This window comes from Tyto alba, unplaced genomic scaffold, assembly GCF_018691265.1.
Source record: "Tyto alba isolate M040663 unplaced genomic scaffold, T.alba_DEE_v4.0 Super-Scaffold_17, whole genome shotgun sequence".
In the NCBI taxonomy this organism is placed as follows: Eukaryota; Metazoa; Chordata; class Aves; order Strigiformes; family Tytonidae; genus Tyto; species Tyto alba.
Window position 1 is genome coordinate 15,551,178 of NW_024881279.1, and position 19,657 is coordinate 15,570,834.

General features: G+C 36.0%; 1 long non-coding RNA gene across 1 annotated transcript in view; it reads right to left on the minus strand.

Moving 5' to 3' along the window:
* Positions 1 to 491: 491 nt before the first annotated feature.
* Positions 492 to 19,657, minus strand: part of LOC122153218 — a 33,879-nt gene continuing 14,713 nt past the window's right edge. Inside the window, exon 3 of the long non-coding RNA XR_006165083.1 lies at positions 492 to 530. This is a non-coding gene — a long non-coding RNA (uncharacterized LOC122153218). The remainder of the gene's footprint in view (positions 531 to 19,657) is intronic.

A 19,657-nucleotide genomic window follows, 5' to 3' on the forward strand; every position in this document is an offset into this window, starting at 1 on the left:
ATGAAACCCCAAAAAGTTGTAAGACAGAACTTAAAAGCAGCTCAGATGTTATAGATTGCATTAGAAAAGGAGAGGTTTTGTGCCTAAAAATTAGACAGACTACTTATCCAGAGAAAGACAAGCAAGAAGATTTACTTTGAAAATGAACCTGAAGGACAAGGCAAGTTCAGCAGATTCCTGTAGGTATATGAGAATAACTTAAAAAGAACCATAATGTATTCTTGAAGAATACTTATGCAGACGACAGAGCAGCTAGTGTAGCTTTCTGTGCCTACACAACATCTGTCTCATGCACTGAAATAACCATATTGAAAACAATGTAATGCATCTGCCTTCAGAAATAAAACTCCAACCCAAACTATTTGCAATATTCTCTCCTTTATCTGATCAAACTCAAATAAAAATGTGATTTCAACTTCATTGACCTGCATTTTACTGTGGTTTCACTAAAAATGTGGATGATTTTGATTTTAATGAAATAAATCACTTACCAGCTTTTAACAATGTGACACTTAAGATTTCTCAGCACCCTATACAAAAAAAAAAAAAAAAAAGAAAACAGAAAATATAATTAGTGCAACTTCTCGGAAAGACAATTTTATTTTGCTTTATTGAAAATAAAGATATTTTTTAAATGCTAACATAATTTACTAAAGTAAGTAAAGTTTGGAATTAGTAACATGAAATCTGGGGTAAGACTTACGTAGCCTTCACTAAATCAGCTTTAAGCCATAGAAAAAAGACAGATGAGCTATACCAGAAATAAATGCAGCCCCTGCCTGGTTTGCAAGGAAACATTGGAAGAAATCAGGCTGCAAAACTGCACAATTGCTCTGAATCTTTTTGAGCTGGTCTGGGGGAGACTATGGCCCATTTGAGTGCTCTTGCTAAATCTCTCACTCAGTGAAAAACCTTTTGTCACATAATGTTTTGGAACTTGCACAAATTTCCCCAAATATCAGGCAGTCACAGTATGTCAACAAAAAGGAGAAAGCTCTCTGATTCCTCTGCTTGTTTTAATTATGATTCTGTGATTTAAACCTGATATAAATTTGGTTTCTGTTTTGTTGAGCAGAACCTTAAGAAGGTCAATACAAATTCCATTGTGCGAAAGGTCAAGTTCTTTAGAATAACATTAATACTTTTATTTAAATATCTTGCAAATATTTAAGGAAAATATTTGCTGTCTTTTGGGGGAGGGGATAGAAAGTAGTAAGTGTGTTTTCAACTCTGCAGTTCATATTTGAATCCTTTCTGCAGGTTATAGTTTCTGAATAACTGGATTAATGAAAATTGACAACAGCTCTACTAGATTTAAAGCATAAGCCTCTGCCAGATTCAGAGCCACAACTACAATAAATATAAAAAAAATACGTATCATTCTATCTATCTCTATACGTAACTGTTTAAGTGATTTGAATAACAAATTGTACATTTGTCCTTGAAAAACAAAATACTCAACTTGTGAACATTCTTGGTCACATTTTTCAGAATATGTTAAATTTTAATATAGAAATAAATATCCTTGCATTTAATATATTTTGCATATTTTCCTTTCATTCTTAACCAATTGTGCATTTGTCACAGCTGACAGCTAATAGTTATCCTTCCGTTTTTAACTATACTTTCTCTACCTGACATATTTGTCATTATTACTTAGGACATTTTACAGCATCCAGAATATTTTGTTCACATCATTCCATGTATCACCAATGATATTTATGGCTTTTCCTTCTGAGACAGTACGGATTTCTGATACATAGTAACTCATTGATATCATAATCTATTTTTCACTAGAGGGTGAAGATTTTTCATGATTCTTCTAATTCTTCATCCATCACTTTTTGGTAGGCCATAACCATTTTGTCTTCTTCATGACATCTATTTCATTTGTCCCTCTTGATAAGCATTTGTGCTGAGATCCAAATCAGAGTGAAAACCCCATATAATTAATTTCAGTGACTTATTTATGAGTTAATTTTGTACTTCATCATAAACAATGCTTGAAAAGATGAACTGCATTTCAGTTGGGACTTCCATATAAATTCAAAGGAATTAGGTACTCAAATCTTACTGAATGTTATAAGGAAATCTCTCTCCTGTCTTAACTATATCTCATCGTTTTTCTGTACTTTGAGCCTAACCCAAATCCCATTCAGATGACTTCTTAAGATTTGCAGTGATTTTGGTGAGCTTCTAGTCAATCACCAGAGGCTTAAGAGACTGTCATGCCTAATACTGTAATACTGTATCTCTCATTTACAGTGTTCTCATGACTTAGTGGAACTATTGGTGATTCTACCCATAGCTCTAGCTACCCAACAGGATTGGCTCTAATGCTGAGTGTTTGGTATGCATAATAGGAATCAAGACTTGTAGCTCTTAAATATAGCAGCAATTCACCAGTCACGTAAAACTGACCGAAAATCATCATAGAGTTTTCTTAGTTTATTTATTGAATTATTTTTACTGTTGTTTTTTAAGAAACACATTGATTAATCAGCAAGCCAAACATTTACTGTGCACCTTGTGCTTCAGATATGCCAGGCCCCCACTACACAGTTATTTGAAACTGCAATTCAGTTGCTATGACTACAGCAAGCTCCCATAGGATGGATGTATTTAGCTAGCACATCCCAACCACCCAGAATACTAATGAAATGGAAGAGTCCACCTATATGCATGGCAATTCAAAGATACATTTTACAAAACTAAAATATTTACAGTAAGTCAACTACAAATACAATTATCTTGTGTTTCAACATAAAAGTAAAAACCAATCTCTTTGCAGAAATGTCTTCTCTTTGTATGCTCTGTAGCTGGATTTCAATTTTTATGTAATTTTTTTAAAAACTAGAATTTAAATGATGTAGCTTAACAGAAATAAATATCTATTTTTCTAGAACATAATTTAAAAAATCAAGGCAATAAAGATTTCACATTAGTTATATTCAATTGTATTAAACAGAAAATGAAATATGACAGCTTTTATTTGGTTTTGGCTTTATACAGTAAAATCCATGAAAGGTACTCTATTTTGTGCTTGTTTACCACACAATTTTAACAGAATAACATCAACCAATTTAATCTGTGTTGGTGATGGTAAAGTTATGTTGAGAAAGGACAAATATGAAGTTATTTCTACTTGTATATCAGTTCTGCTTGGTGCTGTTGGGCTGCTCTGGAATATGTTGAAACCTCTGATGTAGGTCCACTTGGCTGCTGACAATCTTGCAGATTTTGGGACATTATAGCTTAAGAACACTGTTACCTTTTATCAGGAAGTATGTGAAATATATTTTGTTAGGAAGATGCTCCAGAAACTATGGCTCTTAGCTATTACCATTTCCATTCATGTCTGTTACTTAATGCCCTTTACTCTATGGGAACTCATACGGAAAATTCCAGTTCAGATGTTTAGTAATTACTGACATTGTCATATATACATACACACACACACACATATATATGTATTTAATTTCAGACCTATCGATGATAAAGAGATTTTATTTGTCTCTTTATCATCTATTTGTTTGATGAACTCCTCCTAAAGATGAACAAAAAAAATCCAGGATTCATATGGGTTCCTCAGGAGGTATCTGTTGCCTTAGAGATGGTAGACTACAACTGTTATCACTGAGGCATCTGTGGATACTAAGATTTAGCAGGCTTTTTGAAAGGGATTATATACCAGGAATAGCCAAAATCATAAAAATAAATACAAATTTTATGTTCATAGAATCTTACATTTATGGAATTTTATAAACAAAACAAATACTCAGGTTCCACAGCACAATGAGTTTGTATGTTAGCACTAGGAGAAAATATTTCTTCTATTACTCTATAACTGCCTTTTACAGAATCTCTGCATTGTGTTATAAAGAAAAAAGGATATGCTGAATGCCCTGAAAAATAAAGCATTGTTTTGTACAAATCCATAAAAATTCTTCTTCAAAAATAAAAAATAGAATAAAGAAATAGAAGAAACCAAAATATTTTACTATTCACATGCAAGCATCATTAATCAACTCCTGACTTAGACACAATGTCTTATATAAGAAAGGCCATTATGTCACATTTCCTCTTGGAATATTAGATTTTTGTGAACATTCTATATCAGAGGTCTAAAAAAAAGAGTATAAATCTCTTAAATTGAGTGGATAGAATCAATATGCCTGCTAAGTGATATAAGGGCATATAGACTGGTGCAGGGATGTATGTCAGGACATGCCAAATAAAAAGATATCTGCAAAGACCATACCTTATATTTTGGCAGGAAGTAGTTATTACTAACTATCTACCTGCTAGTTGCCTTTGGGGTCAAGAAGTAAAAACTGGATTTAAACTGAGGTTTCCTCTTTTGCCAGAATCATCACTGGCCTTTGCAATACAGTTTACAGAATCTAATGTTGCTGAAATTGTGATAGCCACTTAACATTTATCTAACAAAATAGCATTTTCCACTGGGAATTAACTCTGACCTTAGGCCACAAAGAGAGGTACTGCCAGTGCATACGCTGCCTCCACAGATGTAATGCAGGACTAATTGAATCCTGCTCCATTTTTATGAGATGACATGTTAAATAATTCTCACATTAGGTTTGCAGGAACGCCCAAAGGGACTCTATAAGTTCACGCAATGTTCATAGATAAGTTTATCAACACTAACAGGATTAGTATTTAGACATCTTCAGCTGCCAACAATGATGTAAATGAAATGTTGCTAAGTTATGGACTCAGGAAGCCCAAAAACATTTTAAACCACTACATTGTGATCCTGCTCAGAGAGTGATAAAGGCAGAGGTGGATAAAGGCACAAACTGAAAAGTGTACAGAGAAATGCAGCCTCTGTCTGTCCAATAACACAAAGCTCACGCTGCACTTAGTGAGATGTGCCAGAGCTTTTAATTCTCGTACCCTTCCCCCTCTCTAAACTTAGGAACACTGGATCTGGCCAGAGGGAGATCAAAATATGTAAGAGCACAGTCCACTCTGCTCCTTATCTTGGTGCTAAGAGCAGTGTCTCTGAACACCTAGAGGAAACAGTTAAGTATTAATTTTCAAAGTGCATAAAAAGTAAATGGACATCTTGCTGCGTTTTTCATATAATCCGGTCTTTACAGGAGCAAGACAGTTACTAAACGGCAGGTCACTGACTGCTTCTCACATGATCTCCACTCATCCTTTTCTCTGAGAGTCCTGTCTGGTGTCCTGTCCCTCAAAAAGGGAGAGGAACAACTCCCTTGGGCTACCACGGTAAAGCTACCACCTGATTAAAATTAGAAAGGAAGAAGAGGAGAACTGAGATTACTTGAGGTAGGAATGAGCAATTACTCAGTGTAGGGATAGAAGTTCTCTTTCTTGCAGAAACAGAGAGAAGCCTTAATGGAAGGCTGAGGAAGAAGAATGGATGAAAGAACAGGGGAAAGAACAAAAGCCCTAGAAAAAGAGGGTGAGGCAAAAATTATGGAAAGTATGGGTGAGCAGGGACAAGTCAAAGAAAAGGAATAATGTAAAACAATGCACATCTGTAGAAAATTTAGACAGTGATAAAAAAGTTACAAAAAAGAAAAGAAAATGGTGAGTAAAGATCAAAAAAGGGCAGGTAAAAGTCCTAGAAGAGTAAAAAAGGGGCAGCAGGAGACAGAATAGCTGTCAGGGAGATAGATGACAGGGAGAGAGATACTGTGTCTTCTTTTTCCTCTCTCGAGCATACTTTGTGTTGACTCTGTGTTTTTTTGTCACTGTAGTCACTAACAGATGATACTTTGGAGAGATCACCAACATGACATTATATGAAAATGCACAAGTCCTGCAGCAGATTTCCAAGAAGGCAGAAGTGACAGAATAGCGATTTGGAAACACTGAGATTTAATAAAAGGGATAAATTTAACATGAGTTTTGGATGTTGAACTGAAAAAATAAGACTGAAGAAAGGTCGCTTAAAAATTGTGGGTATAGGAGATGTATGTGGCTGTGATACTGATGGAACTGGAGAAGAAATATAGAAGAAAGGAGGCCATAGCACCTTCAGACATCTCACTGAAAATGCAGTTAAAAAAAATCTCATCCAAAATCTTTTGGACTTCTTTGTGCAGCAGGAACAAACAAAGCTAATAAGATTCATGAACACTGGGATGATGAAATCATCTTACCAGTAACTCCAAAAATTCTGCTGGACTTATATTAAATTACATAAGTGAAGTACCTATTTCCATTTAAGATTTTTTTAATGCAGATTCCCAGGCATTTTTCTCTCACTAGGTTTTCACACATCTAGGAATCATTACATGATTTGCCCCAGTTCCCATATGAAGTCTGCAGTGGAAACCGTATTTTTAACCATACAAAGTTTTAAGTACCCCCCTGTTCACATGACTGACGACTGAAAAAAAATCTTGTGTTGTCACCCTCCACTTGCTTAATATTGGGCCAGATTTTCAATAACTGGATCTCCACAGATGCAGAACTCCTTAGTTATACATGGAAAAAAGTGTGTGTCCCCCGCCTTCAAAATAGAGCTATCATTGCCAGAAAGAAGCTGAATCCTAGTCTCTTGTGTTGTTTTTTTTTGGTTTGTGGGGGGTTTTTGGGTGTTTCATTTGTTTGTTTGGTTTTTAATAACACATGGATAAGGCAGGCTTCAGCTAGCTTGTGTAACATTTTGAATAACCTCCATTTGGATTTACATTCTCTATTGATTAGCATGTACTGATAGAAACCACCCACTATGTAATGAGAGGTATCTGGAGATAACAGGAGTTACGGTTTTAAGTATATTCTACTCTGTCTGTTCCCATGAATAGTTCAATCAATTGATTATATTGAATTATTGAAGCAAGCAGAAAAATACAGAGCAAGAAAAAAGGTGACCTGTAGATCATCTATTACATAGGTAGATTCTGAAGAAAGAGGCCTCACAGTGGGATAATTTGTGAAAATCAACTGTGTAGATAATTAAAGTGTATAATCATGAGGTCTTTTGGTGACTAAAAAAAGTGGAATGTTCATTTTAATGTTAACATTACCCCAAATCCTACAAATACTGTATGGAATATATATTTTAAAACATAATAATGCTTAAACTTGGCAAATGACATTAATGAAGGTATACAGCAAGAGAAGTGCTGGTCAGCAAGACTCTGCTTGTATTGATTTATAAGACAGGTGGGGTGAGGTGGGGGGATGGACTTGTAGAAGATGAAAAAAACTCCTTGTAGATATGCAAGACCTTCTGTAAGTGTCTATGTTAGAAGAACTATTCAGATCCAACCTTCACAGAGCTCAGCAAGAGAACGGAATATTTGGGTTTGCTGATAATCAAAATCTTCTTTGGCTTTTCTTGCCAAAGTATCACATAACTAATGAAACCCTTTCTCTAAATTCAGTCAAGAAGCTGTTTTAAAGCTAATGATGTAAAAACCCCAGTCTGTTTGTAACCAAAACTGAGCAAACTAATGAGTGTCATGAAACAATAATCTAACTCCTAATCATACAGTCTCTGGTGCAGTGCTATCTGCTATGGCATTTTCACAGCAGCACTGCAGATGCCTCTACATTTTAACTTTTCTTGAGGAGATTGCTGACAAACTTCAGGGGGCCAAGACCAAAACAATTAGTAGAAACTGATTTCCCTACCAGCTATAGCTGTCCAAGAAGGATGGTCTTTCTGCAACTTCCTATTAGCTCTCGTCAAAGGTAGTCAGTGTTACTAATCTGCCCCAGGCCAAATCAGTTGGATAAAAGAATTTAAGTAGGTATTTTGAGTTCATTCAGATAGATGCAGAGAGAAAATATGTTAGCAACAGAACTTGCGTGAAGGAACAAAGGTCATGAAGCATTAACTCTGTGTTCAGTCTATTATGGAGCAAACTTCCACAGGTTCCTCCAAAAAGTGAGGGGATCTACAGAGTCTCTCAGCCACCTGGTAACAAAGGCCTGTGCTACCTGGAATGTTTACGTACGCACATTGTAGTACTGCAGATGTTTATACATATAGAGATACATACCACCACATATCTACATAAATACATACAAGTGAAATTCTTAACTACTAATTAGACAAAAAAAAAAGTTAATCATTAGAGTGTTCAAACACTGGAACATGACTGCAGTCAGGTTGTAGACACTCCATCCTTGGAGATACTCAAAACTCCATTAAACAAGGCCTTGAGGAATCTGATCTAGTCTAACCTGCTTTGAGCAAAGGCTGGACTAGAGACATCCAGATGTCCTTTATAGCTTAAATTATTCTATTGATTGTACAGATGGACCTAACTAAGGTTCCCTTCTCAAACCAAAAGTCTCAGCCCACACCTTATGACAGTATCATTCCAAATAGTTTATCACGAACCAGAACCACCAGACCTCATCTCTGGGGAATTAACTACCAGGATCTGTGAGCAATAAGAAGTAATTCTATGACAATTCCTGTAGTTCACTCTTTAAGAGGTTGCACATATACCTGTAAGCACATATTATTTCTTATTTTCTATATCTCCTACACTTCTCTATAAAACAATCAACAAGTGAAAGAGTCTGTCTCCATACCAGCATATCATGTTACATTCTTATATAATAAAATTTATTCTTTATTGACACTGAAGCAAAACTCGCACTTAAAATAAAGAGACCACAACAGAAATCTTACAGTGCCTAATACATTATAAACACTTGAAAGATTTACATCAACTGTGTTACATTTTTAACTTCTTCACTATTTCAGTGTCATTTGGAGTAATTTGTAGTTGGGGATTTACAGAGCAAAATATTCATAGTAGCTGTGTGGTACTGAACAGTTCCTACACTGTGATTTCCCTATAAGTAATAATTTTTCATCTCTCTCATATAAGCATAGTGGCATATTTCCAACATGGTCTATTCTCAAAACTAAATGAAAATTATTTGAATAATGTTCCCTAGAACCAGACAGACTGTACATGTATTAGAAGTGTATTTACAGCAACTTTTAAAGGAATGGAGAAACTGGTAGACATTATCAAAATGTCTACCCAAATGTTAACATTCACATTTTTTAAAAAATAAGACCAAGAAAAATACCAGCAGAATTGGCATGTGCAACATCAGAGATCAACCATTTTAAAATAAAAGAGATCATTCAACTGACACTAGACAGAGATCCACTACAAGAAAGTAGCATTAAAATGTCAAAGCCCTGTCTTAGCAACAAACTCAGCAAATGCCTTAACAAATACAGAGGTGCCTTCTAGTCAGAGAAACCAAGATAAAGAAAGATATATGGAAGTATGTGGAAAAGAAACAAGCAGCAGCAAACATGAACTTCCCCAAAACATTGAAAAAAATCCATTAATAAAGGAAAGAACACAAGTGAAGAGGCAAGAAGAAATCTATTAGATTGCAACTGGAGAAATTTAACACAAAATTTTAAATTATTACAACAAGTTTGACAATCTGTTATACTGAAACTATCAGTAAGATCAACAAACATTTCGGCAAAGTACTAAACTAAGAAAAGTAATGGAAAATGGCATTGTCATTAAAACACCAAAGAAAATTAATCTTTGAGACCTGTTTTAGTGTTACAGGTCTTCTGCATTCATATTTTAAGAAGGGAAGTTCTTGTAAATGAGAGAGCAGACTGACTGGATTATGCCAACTCCCCAGTGAGACCCCACATACACAGCAGACAAGCCTGAGTTTTGAGGAAGACATTGTTAAGAGAATAGAGTAAAATAAAAATTAAGGTAAAAAGAATTGGAGAGGATTTCTCAGAACACGCAAAAAACTGTAAAATACCTTTTATCTGAAAAAGTCAAGTCATCATTTTTTAAAATTGGGCAGATAAAACTGGTGTTCCTGACATACAATACAATACTTTGTACAAATGAGAATTAGGCCCTGGAGGTTTGACTCAGTTCTTCCAGAACACTGTGGGGAGATAAAATCACCTGCTATATGCCTGGCCTAATCAGACTAATTTTACTAATGGCTTTAACCTAATATTTAGGCTGCTGCAACTTCTCATCTGGTAAGTGCATATGCAATGATGGCAGAGTCGAGGGCACCTTGCAAATCTGGTCCCACATCAAGAGGAAGCCAAGACTCCATGAGTTGTTCTTCCCCAGAGTACCCAGCACAGGTGCAAGGATTGAGAGGGAGACCAGAACCATGGCGCATTGAAAACAGCAAGCAACATCATGGAGAACCTCTGCTTCATAATGCTGGCCTGCCAATGTGTTCCTCACTAAGAGCTGGAGCTTGGTTTTGATCCAAAACAAGAGTCAAATTTAAATCTACTAGACTTACTCTAATGGGTGAGTATGTGAAAAGAATCAAAACTCTAAACCCATAAGTTGTTCAGTTTCACAAAGGATTTTCCGATATGGCTTTTTTCTAAAGGAAGAAACATAAAAAGACCTAACATTCTGCATGAACAAAAATTCAGAAGACAAGAACTGCATACTGCACCATCATTTTTTCTTTTAAAGCAAAAAAATCTAATTTTGAGAATATTTTTTGAAACTGGATTCTCGGAGTAAACTCACATAAGTCTATTGATTTCACGGGAGCTATGAGGTTTTGCTGAAGATGAGGATCTCTCCCAGGTCATTAGAAGTGTCTACTGTTTTCCTATGGTCTTATGAACTGAAAACAGAGAAAGGGAAAAAAAAAGCATTTCTAAGGTGGACATTTTTATTATAAGATTCTGCACATGCTATAATTAAAATTAGAAAGGAAAACAAATGAGTACTTAGCATTATTCCTAAGTAATACATGTATTTGACATAACTATACACAGAAAAATTAGCCTTTCAGTTAATAATCAAAAGACCATTTTGTATGAAGGATTTTCTTGAGCAACTCTGCAAGCATTAATTGATACACTGCTGCAACTCTCTGAATCAAGACTGGCTGCTGTGAATCCAGAGAGCGATCCCTTGGAGGTTGTCCAAAACTAGCATCTGTCCCACAGCACTGAAAGAATTGGACTTCCCCAACTACTTGTGTTAGTCTTTCACACAGAGGAGGGAAAACCCCACCGACACTGCCAAGAACTTCTCCAGGGTTTTGTTTGGAATTCAGCACAGGAATAAGCAATTCTGTTGTTTGGGTGTTCCCAAACCCACAATCCCATACCTGTTGTTCAATTCCAAAATAGCCATATAAAATAGAAAGAGTTCAGTGGCTCAGCTGATACCAATTTGAGTTGCCATTTTAAATGTAAAATGCTGAAGGCTAATGAGAGAGAGCTAGAGAATGGTTTTGTTGATGTGTTTTGTTGCAACCAGCATTTAATTGTGCTAACCTTGACCAAAGTAAACTACGTGATAGAAAGATTATTCTCAAACTTTATACTTTTAACAGCAACTTCATTTGCTTGACAGATGGCTACACTGCAGAAACAAGGGAAAAAGTTTCTAGAATGTGTGTAAAAAGTTGTAAGCACCATTGTGTCCTGACGGATACAAGGTAAAGTGCCACTTAGAAGTTTGCCAGGGTGTGCTAGGTCTAGTGCCAGTGAAGATTGCATTAGGACAAGAACAAGTTCATTTCACTTAAGAAAAAACAATTCAGAGTTGTGCTGGCTTTAGCAAAGTTTTTGTCCTTGATGTTTTCTGGTTAAAGAGCGATGTCAGTTGCCTGTAGAACCTGTGAATCACACCAACTTGGAATAGAGGATATTCAAGTCTAAAAGGGAGAACTACTCAACTTGATTTGGACAAGTTTAAGAAGCTTTGCTTCAAGTCAGACAAAAAAAAACATAACATGAAGCTCAACAAGACAGACATTTCTAAGCTTCAAGAGATACCGCAGAAAAAAATTCATTCCGATGAGAGGACAGTGACTATACTCCAGAAATAATTTGTTCCCATCTTTGTATCTATCATGCTGAGTATCAGCTATTGGAACTTAAGTAAACTTTCATCCCCCCCAGATCACCAGTTACAACTCTTTCCAATCTAGATCTTTATGCTGCTGTTTATAATCTCCTAAGCAGCACATAAATTTTCATACTATTCTCTTAAAAATACATTAAATAATATCCTCTCTAATGACTATTAAAATGTCGGGATTGATTCGTTTCATTGCCTTTTAAAATTTTATTTTACACAATTCACATTTAATCCCATTGAAAGGAATCAAACTGCAAGTTTTCCTGTTATTAATAGTGTCTTAATAGTTTCTAGAGCATCATATATTTAAAATAAAAATTCTTACTACATGACACACTTCTGGAGGTACTTGTACTGAAACAAATGGCTGCTTTAGGAAACTTGTAATGAAGTAATTCGGGAACTCCCTCCAGCTCCCTGTCAGAAATTGGAATTAGGTTTCAACTGGGAGAGTGAAACCACATGATAATAATGTCTACTTTGTGATATGAGGAAGAGGAATTGACACTAATTATATTCCTGTTGGAAGCTTCTGGAGAATACAGCAAGTGGGTTTGTATCAAGGAATATCACTTAAGAAAATTATGACAACGAATACAGGAAAAACTATTAAGAAAACAAAATAATTATATATACATAAAAACATGTAAACAGATAATCATATTAAATAATGTAGAGTAAAAGCAGAATCCTTTTATTAGGCCAGTGAGTATCTTTGGAATAATTAGAGAAGTCATAAGGCACACAGTTTGGTTTTGGCTTTGAAAAAGGAGCAGAAGTTGTCCAAACTACATACAGGTAAAATCCAGTATTTTATTTATACATATAGTATACAGTAATACACACATTCAGTAATAAATACTACTGTCTCCAAGGAATGGACAATACAAACCAATTATGCAAGTGTATTTTCTGTATTTTTTGTATGAAATTGGTTTTCTCCCTGTTTCCTATCTTGATCTACAAGTGTACTTGTGTTCCCCTCCTTGTTTTAAAAATTGTTCAGCTGGAACTTCCCTGTGGCTGTTTTTCAAGTGTCATATACACACATGGATTTCAAAGGCATTTTGCATTTCCACATCTCACTGCATTAGGTATGATAGATGCTTAACATCCATGAAGAATCAAGCCATAAAATCTACTTTTTCCACAGTATACTGATTACTAATATATCTTTCCTGTCTAGAAACACATATTCCCTTCAAAATACTTATTTAACCAGTTATCTAATCAACATTAGAATAATTAAACCCCATTGTGATCTGTCCTTCCTACAGACTTCCTTACGCATTATTTTTCCCCCTTGCCTTACATGTCCTGATGTCTTCTCACTAATTGCTTGGAATTGCATATTCAACACATTAATTATTTACTTTTGTTCCATTAACTTCTCTCACTTTATTTTCCTTTCGCAGTCATCTAAAGTAGGTGTCCTCCTCTTCTATCCTCTCAATCATTTCTTTAAAGTGTGATCCTTTTCTCCAGTTTATTCCTTTTTTATTTAAAGCAACTACTTAGTAATCAGCCTTTAAGTATTTGGGATTTTTATTTACATTCACTGTGATATAAATACTTTGTCTTCTTTTGTTTATTTTTCTTGCCTTCTGTGTCTTTGGCTCCTATAACATTTCAGCATTTTAGTGTGGAACCATACATCAAAATTTATTTTGTACTGTGCTTTCAGCCTGCCCCATCACTTTTATTGCACCCTCAAGGTTTCACAGAAATGGGTCCAGGGGGGACCCAACTGGATGAAAGGAAATAGCGATGGGAAAGAGAAATCTGCCCCCATGCACTCTTAGCACCAGTTCCCCTAGTAAACTTTTCAAGTTTATATCTAATAGAGTCTTTCATATGGAAACTGAGATTCTAGAACTCTTGTCTGCTGTGCAGTGCTGTTGAATAACACAAGGTCTATTAATGCAGAGCACTTCAATTCCCAATAAATATGTTCTGTCTAACAAAAATAACTGTCCTGTAATTCTATAGGCAGGTGCACTGCTTGTTGCTTTGATCCTACAGATTCCTTCCTTTTTCTAGTTACCAGCGAATTTACAAATAATAAAACAGGAAAAAAAAAAAATAGAGAGAGGAAGAATGAGAAAAATTGAGATTGTCTAAAGGGATTCTTATTCTAAAATCATGCAATGTTTGTGAGGTATGTCTATGAGTTCATCCGAAAAACCTCTGAAAACACAAAACCAAAATTAGGGGCAATCATCTGTCTCTGAAATCTATAAAGTGAGATTTTAAATTGGCTGGAAAAACAATGAAAGGAAGAGTTATGAAGGTAATTAATGACAGGATGAAGAAGAAATGACAGCAAAGACAAAGAACACAATCTTATCTTTAAGGTAGATAAAGCTTTTTGAGATATTTACCCAGTCAAACTTTAATGTAATTTTAATATTGTTAGAATTCCTTAGTCACAAAACTTTTTGCCTGCTCTTGATATTCTTAAGAGAAAATGAGTTGGCTATTTGTTTATTTCTGTATAGACAGGAGATGTCAATAAAAACACAGCTATCTAGTTTCATCATTGGAATGCTACATACAACATTTCAGATTTGCAGGAAAAGGACATACACCCTGCTCAAGAATGTCCTTTGTATCTTAGTTTTAAAAAAGTGATGAGCCTGAGAATTAAAATCAATAACCCTTCAAAATGTTTCTTCTTCCTATCATTTACATCACACTTTACAGGATCATTTGCAACAGTCTTGCCAGGTTCAGTATTTGAAAGTACCTGCCCTTCATCTTCTGCATCTCCTTCCCTATAGAATTTAGAGTCTTCAGATACTCTGTTACTCTTTGAAAACAATAAAATAGTTCTGACCTTGAATATTTTAATAAAAACCAAACAAACCAATAAACACTTGTATCTTACTCTGGTTGCCAATAACTTCCCACCCTGCCTCTGCTGCCCCCAGCTGTGCACTTCATGGCTGAAATTATAACCTGAAGGTCTTTTAAATATAGAGTGCTGAACAAATGCCTGCTAAGTAGCAGGATATAATATTCTGGGGAATTAAGGTAGCTACCAATAGTAAGTTAAACAGTGTTCAATCACTGTTGTCCCTTGTGTTCGTAAGTTATAGGGCAGATATCGTCATTAGTGCAGCACAGCACAGGGAATTCTCAGCTAATAAAAAGTTCAAAAAGGCCTTAGGTGAAGTTTGTAGAAACATGACTGAATTTGCACTGATGCCCCAGCCGAAGGTGACGTTGGTGTGGCAAGCGCCTGCTGATACATTCCTGAAAACTTAAATGTAGAAGGACATTTTCAAAGATCTCTCTTTTTCACTGCCATTATAAATTTTTTCTGCCCACCAGCTGCCTCTTTTTTTCTACTCCAGTGGCTGTGTTTCCCAGTATTCAAAAGGAGCATAGGCCAAACTCATTAGTAATCATCAGTTCAGCTTTTCTTCCTTTCTACTTAAGTTCAAAGGGTCCTTTATCAAACAATGGAGGGCTGTGCCCAGCAGCTAGTATCTCTATCTACCTTCACCTGTTTCATTGGAAGATAGACACAAAATGAAAAGTATTTTGTCCTCAGTCAAACCTTCATTAACTGTGGTAATTAAAGCTCTAAAATTTCCTTGAAGAAGATGCTCAGAGACGTTTGTCAGAGGTAGTCCAAGTGGCCACTCTGCGGGAGGCCTAATATACCTTCAATTCCTCCTTTCTAGTACCTCTACGTTTTTTAAGACCCATGCACCTCATACAAATTATGATGCATAGAGGAGTGTGACACTTCTTCCAGTAATTCTCATTAATGATGCTGCAGCTTGGGAGGTCCTGAGTTTTTGGTTTACTGCTTTACAATGGAATTTACTAACTTCATCCCTAGCTAAGAAACCAGTCAACTATAATCCCTCTCTTTCCCCCAGATTTACAAATAAAGTGACTCAGAAGTTCTACAAAGGTCCTACAAGCAAAATTAGGAACATTATCTAGGTCACTAATATGACAGAGACAACTTTTATACATTCAGCTCTTGATACCTTTCAACTCACTAGAGGACTAACAACGGGAAATTTTGCTACAAGCTATGAGCTCATCCATTGCAGATGTCACAGAGAAAAGAAGCCCAGGCATATCAGTCACCAGTCAGGGGATGAGCCACCAATGTGGTGCGAGTGCAAAAAAAAGTAAATGAGAAGCTGGAGAGAATTGAGCCAGACATTTCCAGGAGAGACCAGAAAACACTAATCTTTGTCAAAATATCTGGAGTGCTCAGTACGGCTTTGGTTATTCATATTTTTAAAAGTTGTGAAACTGAAACACACACAGAAAAAAAGTTACTGTCAGAGGAACAGAGACTATTACATGAGAAGAAACGTAGAAAAGCTCATCAGAGGATATGATTATTCTCTATAAATACACTTCAGGGTAATAAACACCAGGGGCTTCAAAGAATAATTTAATCTAAAGGTTAAAGTAGGTAGATGAAGAAATGCATATCAACTGAATTCTCTGAGACTGGAAATTAGAAGGAGGTTTCTAGCCATCAGGACAATGACATTCCTGAATAGTCTTCCAAGTAAAGCAGTCAAGATAAAAATCCTAACTGATGTAAAGTTTGATCTGAAGTTTAAGAAACAGCAATAGCAATGTGACTTAATGATCCATGAAGCTTCTTTCAGTCCTTGTTTCCCTCCAGAGTCACAGATAGAAAGCTAGGTGTCTTAGTATCTAACATGCACCTGCTGCATTGCAAACACAGTATCCCATGAAAACCAGTCCCTAGAGAAGATAGCAACCTCTTCCATGCAAAAATAATGCTGCCAATACAAGTGAAAACCTCTTGCAGCTGCTGGGTTCAGACCTTTGTTACCGAATTAAGAAAGGAAAAAATTGAGAAAAAGGACTGATAGTCCAGTTTTCCCCAGTGTATTCAGATTACAATTGATAATTTGTTTAATATATTTTTTATTGAGTTTGGACAGTCCAAAGTGGCCCTTTTAGACTGGGTAATGACTAGATTTTAGTGAATATTCACAGAAATTTATTATAATTTTCTGAACACAGGGAGTAAGATGCTGTTTCTGTAGACTCAAAAGAAGTCTGAACTTGAGTTAGCAAACTGGTATTTCCAGAGATTAGTCTTATTCTTACTTTAAGATAAAGCTAAAAGACTAGGTGAACTTTGATTCAACTCTTGGTCTTAACACAAACCTCCTTTGTTTTCCTTTTTGTATTCAGCTAAATCACCAGAGATGCCCCTTACTATTATGTTTTCTGGTTCTAACTATTCAGAACAGAGAAGATGTACAGAAGGTGAATGTGAGGAGAGGCTTACCACAGCATGGGTTTATATGCAAAAATTTAAACCCGTTCATGCACATACTTTGTATAATTTGTACTCTCAAAATTTATGAAGTGCATACATATTCTCACTTCATGCATCTGGCAGATCATAGCACAGTGTTTGACTCTGAGTGCACGGAGCTACATGGTATGCTTTGCACTAATATTCACCCAGAAAAAAAAAAAAGCTTAAGGTAGAATTTAACCCTGAGTCACCTTATTTACAAAGTCTTTTGATTTGCACAAGTATTTACTTACTGTCTTGCACCTAGGCACATTTTAGGAAGCACAGACTACTCCAGGAGCCCTAGTGCAACTAATAATTAACATATTTAACAGCTCTGAAACACATTAGTACCACGCAGCAAGTAAAAAATCCCTGAATGTTTTTTCTAATAAGCTTTGAGAGCTGACAGATTGTCTTGTTTAGCCAATAGGCAACATCTTGAAAAGTTGAGAATGCTAATACATAAGGGAGATAATCATCCTTTCCTGCCACATTCCTCATTATTTTTGCCTAACCACCATGGACCCATTCTGCTCCCACACCTTGTCTTGCACCTCAGCCACCATATAGTCTCTCTTCCAGGAAGGTAGCAGTGTTTTCCTCAAGCTTTCTAAATTCACAATAAATCACACCTACTTAAAATGCTAGCAACAAGGAAAAAAAAATTCAGGGAGCTCCCAGTGCAATGACCCAAACTGGAATTCCACTCCCCTGTCTCTTGAAATCCCCCTAACTTCCTCTGATGCTTCTTTTTTCTCCTCTTGTAAGGAATACTAGTTATGTGTTTTGCTTCAAATATCTCCTTCCTCTAGGTAAAAGATTTGGGGTAACAGTCTGCCCATGCTTAATAACTGTGCTGGGGTAACTTATGAGTATGCAAATGCTTTTTGATCAGTATTTCAAATGAGCTTCCAGTGCCCCATATCTTCCCCATGCAAAGAGGCCTGCAGCTCAGAAACTTCTTGTCACTAGTTCGAAGAGCACAAGTAAGTTTGACAGGTTAAATATGATACTTCTGTACTGTCCTCACCCTAAATATTCTTTTACAGGGTGCTAAAAGACTGCAACTTTAACAACAAATAACAAAAAAGAACAAACACAGAAAAAACCCAACCAGGGTGAGTTCTTGCAAACTCCAGTACACAGGGATAACAAGCATCTACACAGGAGTATTATGCACAAAGTGATAGAGGTCAATATCAAGTTCATACAGGCAGAAACACAGTCTTGCATAAAAAGTCTTAGCTCTTGTGTTTTATAAACCAATGAGTGAACACACTGATATACATTTCTGTATACAGCACTGCAGAGTACTGTATCCTATCCCATTTTCCAGGTAAGCAGCCAATATTTCTTGTAATTTTCTAGACAACAAGACCCTATCCTTGACTGCTTGGTCAGTTTTCTACTCAGGTGAATCAACCTGTGACAATTTGCAACTCACATGCAACCAGTGTTTATCTGTCAATCCTGTCTTCTTTTCTTACACAAAAAACCCTCCAAGCAGAACTATAAGCATGGTGATTTTGAGTTAATCACTTCTCCAGGGAATTGCAGTTCTTGAATACACTTCACATTTCCTGAGCTTCAACTTCAACAGCTGTAATTATTTTGCAATAATTAGACCTTGGCAGTGCTTATTTCTTAAATGTCTGCCATATCTAAACATGCCAAACACGTAACCCATTTAGCATTGTAGTCACAGGATATTAATATCTGCCCCAATATTGTTTACCTCTTCTGCACTAAAAGCATTGGGGTTTGACTTCATCACAGCTCAGAGACTTCAAAACCCCAAGAATTGTTTTTAGAACCTTTATGGGAAACAGGAGGTGTCTTTCTCATGTGTCCCTTGAAGCTATGCTTGTAAACTGAAAAGTTTGGGGGATTTTTTCTTTTTTTTGCCTTCCGGACTCAAGCACACTTGCTACACACAGTAAAAATTACCTACATGTTGAAGCGTATCTTCTCCACTACCTTTCCTTCCTCCACAACACTTCACTGCAGCTAGCTTCCATTAGCACACCACCATTATCAGAAAGCAGAAGCTGTAACAGTGTTCAACAAAACACACATCTATTTAAATAAACATCCGTAAAGACTGGGTAACTGAACACCTACAAGAGAATATTCTTTAATTATTCCTGGTATTAGCTGGTGTCCTGTGTCTGAGCTAAACAACCCTCTGCAGATCTCATTAAATAATTATCCTCTCCCAAAATATAAGCCTTAAACCCAGCCCAGGAAAAACAAGATGCTTTCGACACCATTTGTCTCCTGAATTTTTCTCCTAGAAAGATCTTTTATTCAAAAAATACTTTAGACATCTATGTTCAGTGCTCCAGTCTTCAAGAGAGTGATACAACCACAAGTGAGTAATCAGTTGGGTAAATCTACAATAGGGGAATAAGAGAGAAAGGAAAGAGATTTTCATTCAGCTGCTGGGAGTGGGAGATAACATTAA